This window comes from Cibotium barometz, chromosome 24, assembly GCF_041138505.1.
Source record: "Cibotium barometz isolate CiBa-2024 chromosome 24, ASM4113850v1, whole genome shotgun sequence".
NCBI classification, from domain to species: Eukaryota; Viridiplantae; Streptophyta; class Polypodiopsida; order Cyatheales; family Cibotiaceae; genus Cibotium; species Cibotium barometz.
In genome coordinates this window covers 45498169-45503173 of record NC_141069.1, presented here as the reverse complement: position 1 = coordinate 45503173, position 5005 = coordinate 45498169, and positions in this window count along the sequence as shown.

Here is a 5005-nt window from a genome sequence, read left to right as displayed (position 1 = left end):
TTGTGCTGCTTTTTCTGGAGCAACACATTGTAGCACTGGGTTTGCCAAATATCATAATTATGCAAGCCTTCAAGCTTCTTGATGTGAATCAATGAAGAGCTCTCACCTGTGGTTGCCATAGCAATATGCAACCTGTCAATGCCTGACTCCCTGCAAAAATATGCAAACACTGCACCAAAAGCACACAAAGTGCTCACAGTTTTTCTCCCAAGCTTTATCTCCCACTGCGGAAGCAAGAATGCAACTTTTCTCCCACTTTATGTGATGAAATCACCAAAATCTGGTTGCTGCAGATTTTGGACAGCACCTTAAATGTGCTCTGTTGCCCTTCCAAAGTACTGTACAACAGTACCAATTGCTCACAAATGATGTACCAAACCTGTACCGGCAAGTACAGCAGCTGAAATTGAACCTTTTGGTCACTCAAAACAGTGTACAGCCATGCCAAAACTTGCACAAAGCTGTGCCAAATCTGTACCAGTAGGTACAGTAGCAATAAATGCTCTCCTGGCTGTCTAAATGAGTGAAAATCAGACTTTTACAGTCCTGTATACTGCATACAACAGTCCCGAACAGAAATTGGGCAAAAGCCCCTTGACTGCAAGCTGATTTTTGAGGATTCAAGGCATAAATGTCTTGCCTGCTGCTTTGCCAAGCTCAACAAGCATACGAACTTGAAAAGCCCCTTGGTTTAAGATCAATTTCTGATCATACATGGTACATTGACGCACATGAAGGCATCCAGAGTGTTCACGATGCTTCCCCCTGGCCACATATACATCCAAATAATGAAAGCCCCTTGATTTACAGGCACATTGAGTGCTTGTAAGGCATCAACACATTATCCACAGCATCAAATGCGATTGCCTGCATGCAAATCAACCAAATCGGCACAAAAGCCCCTTGATTTGCACTGCAATTTGCTGCAATTTTGCCCAAATGTGCGATTTTTCACATCATACAGCATGTATGAGTGCTTAATTGCACAATTACATCAAAAGCACCAAATTATAATGCCCAATGTCCTGTCAATTGACTGCAAATGTGACCAATGTCACCGATTTCCTGCCAATTAACCTGGGGTGTGACCAATGTCACCCAATTTTGCTAGTTTTGCTCAAAATTTGAGCAATTTGGCACCTGTACCTGCTCAATTGCAAATAATGGACATAAAAATTCTCAAAATTGAAGCAAAATACCTCTAATTTGGGCTGAATTTGAGGGGCAATTCTGATTTGAGGGGCAATTCTGATGTTGACTGCTGATTCGTGTGGATAATTAGCTGCTGCTGTTGTAGAGGACACGTGGAGGCACCAGGGGACACGTGGCTGTTGAGTTGCCTCTTTGCTGGCTATATGCGCTGAGCGCTATGTGGCTGAGCGCTGGCTGACTGCATCAAGCGGTGGCTGACTGCTGAGCGTGGCCTTACAGGAGGTGCCTGGCTGCAGCAGAGCAGCTGCGCTGGCTGCAGCTGGGCTGGCTGCAGCTGGGCTGGCTGCGATAGCCAGGCAACAGCTCGGTTGAATGAGCAAAATATGACCAGTTGAAGGCGAGCAGCCCCCACAATACGACCAGAAAAAAAAAACGACCACAGGGCTGATTACGACCAGCAGACAGGGTTAATTACGACCAGTTCTGAAATCAGATTAGGGCAACTGTAGGATGTGATAACAAGTGCAGCCATCATGAGAAGAGGGAGGGGACCAAGAGCTCTGATACCAGTTGTGTGGGAGAAATAGGAATTAGGGTTAGGTCATGTGGGAGACATACACATAGAAACAAGGGAGAGAGAGAGAGAGAGAGAGTTGTGGGGATAAGTCAACTCATGAGTATGAGTGTGTGACTCCCCTATCACACATATATATTGCACTAGTACACATAGTGCACTTAGTACATTAAAAGTACTAAGTGTACTATGTACTATAACTTATGGGCTTGTACACACTATAAGGGTGGGCATAACGCCTTTACCCCAACAACAATAACTATATATATTATAAGTATTAATAGTATTTTACAAAAACTCTATAGATAGCCTAGAAGGTAGCAACCTGGAAACCCAAAATTACATCACATTTAATCCCACTTCCTCTTATAAGTATTAACAGTCTTTTACAAAAAGTCTAGATAGTCTAGAAGGTAAAAACCTGGCAACCCAAAATTACATCACATTTAATCCCACTTCCTATTCAACAAATCACATACTACTTCCCACATATCATCCTCCCATAAAAAAGACGAATTTCCCCAAGAGAAGTGATATCCCAACTGCATAAGGAGTGCTTCAGAAGTAGAACCTTTAGGGGACTGCTGTTTAAACTCCCCTTCTTTAAACCAAATCTTCAAAGTTAGTCTCTAGCCTAGTGAAAGCCCTTAAGGCCGCTGCTTGGAAGGTAGTTCACTGGGAGAAGGAGGCTAAGAAGCTAGTAGAAAGAAATGAGGAATTACAATAGGAATTGGAGGATGCCACACCCTCCCAGGAATATGCAAAAAATTTGAGAGAAGCCAATGAAGACAGAGATAAGGCCAAGACACAGGCAGAAGAATACAAGGAAAAGCTCGAGAGGAGCACAAAGTTTGAAATGGACACAATCAATGAGGTGAATGAAGATCAACTCAGAAGAGAAAGTTCCAAAGACTAGGAAGAGTACACTCCAGAAGCAGATAGAGGAGGCATGACCAGTGACAAAAACGGTACAGCAAACCCAAAAAACAAGATTGCAATGGAAACTGGAGCTACATGGAGCGAAAGAAGAGGTCGCCAGGCTACAAGAAGAACTCTCCAAGGTGAAGGACGATGATGTAGAATTAGCCATAGAAAACACAAATATGTTGTTAGCCGGTGTGCCAAGGAAAGAGCGAGGAGAGATACTGGTTGAGGTCTGGAAATTGTAGGATGCTAACTAAGCTCTAAACAAAGAAAATAAGTGCCTGAAAGACAGACTAGCCAACAACTCAGCAACACCATGGGAAACCACGGATAATCCATTCTTTTAAGCCTCTCATGTATTGTTCTCACAGTTGTTGAAGGCTAACAAAGAGCTACCATCATAACTTTTAGAATGGAGAAAGAATAAGGTCCATACTGACCAGGAAACCCCTCCCTCTAGAACATCCATGCTCTCAATACTTGTTCTCTCAAACTTCGAAGGGAAGGAAGATGCTCCCACCAAGAATGAAAGCACTAACCAGTGTTGATGTCTGGAAGTGGGGCATTGGAGATCCAGATGTGGAAAAGACACAAAGACCACTTCCAGAACATTTGGCAGAATACGAAGAATGCACAAAAGTCGAGTGGGAGGTCTATCCCAATGGAGAAAAAATAAATTCTAAGGCAGAACCTACTCCAACCTGTGGTAAGAGTGTTTGACATGCAGACTCCACAGACCAACAATAGGGGGCCACTCAGAAGAACAGGCAACAAAACTGGACGCATAAGTATGCCACGTACTTTGATAATGTGTATATTCTGGATTGCACTCCTCCAGAGATGTTCATAAAGTTTAAAGAAAAATTTATCAAGGGAATAGGTTTGGGAGAAGAAACTCTAGCACCTAGCATGCCAAGTGTTGTGCCCAACACCTCAGTGTGGCGATAGAGCGCTTCCACGTCGTGAGAACCACCTCGATACTGCACGTGTGAAGGTGGCAGGTTGAAACCACAAAGTAGCCGTTGCCAAGATCAAGAAGACTAAGCTTAACAGGATGGATAGTCACTACTGCAAGGTTAGCAGGATGCACAAGTTTGAAGGTTACAGTGGTTGCATGCTGCAATTAGCTCACAGCTAGTAGTTGACAGCCAGTGATGTGAAGCCTAACATAGTCATAGTTCTTAGGAGGTTGTAGCCTTGTGTCGAGAAGTTGCTCTCTGTAGTGGACCTATACTGATCCTCGAAGTAATAAATTAAACAAAGAGCAATGTTTCCATTCACTTTATGTTTATGTACTCTCTGTTATATGTTGAATAAGAGTGATGTCTCTCTTTTAATAAACATGTTGTGCATGTTAAAGAGAGTGAGAGAGTTACGTAGCGGAGTGAAGTGCAAAGTGAGAGTGTGTGAAGTTCTGAAGCTGAGGGGTGTTTTGAGTGTCCCCATGACCACTCTAGAGTTGGTGTTCGAATCTAGAAGCTCTGGTGGGTGGCTACATGCCTCCCACAACATTTCCTAACTGGTCTGTTCTGGTAGACCGCTGTCTTGCCATTCTGCTCCTGAGAGGAAAATCAACAAGAAACAACAAGAATATCAAAATGGAGTGCGGGCGAGTAAGCCCACAGAAAGAATATCAAAATGGAGTGCGGGCGAGTAAGCCCACAGAAAGAGCTCAACAATCCAAAAAGAAGCAACAATGAGGCAGAATTGTTAGGCGATCCTATGGAACAAAACAAGTTCCTCCACAAAATAATAGGCCACAGGAAAAGGTAGGACAATATGACATATGGGAGGATATGAAGGGGTTAAAACTGGACATATCCCTTGATCAACTCATGTCCTTAGTGCCCAACTACAGGAGAAATTTTCTAAGCAATCTGCTAGGTCCCAAGGAAGAATACAATAGCTTGCCACATTCCTCCAACATGACTCAAAAGTCGACTACAAGTCGGTCGAAACAACAAAAATCACAATAATAGACAATGATGTACCCTAGATAGCATTAATTCTAAAAGGGAATCCATTGAGCAATACTGGATGGAGGCTCAAGAGAAAACATACTATTAGAATCCATAGCAAAAGAACTTGGCCTCACAAACTATGACCATGCTCCGTTTGCTACTATGAAGATGGTAAATCAATGTAGAGTCTAGCCTTGGAACACGTTCGGATTGCTGGATATGATTTCCCTATCATTTTTCTTGTTCTCCGAATGGAAAATGAGGGATCTTACCCGATGTTGCTAGCTGGGAAGACCATGGCTCTGATGATAAGGCAAGATCAAACACGATTGGCACAAGGAACAAATCACAATCAAAAAAGGGGAAAAGAAGGTGAAGATATCCACAAACCCCA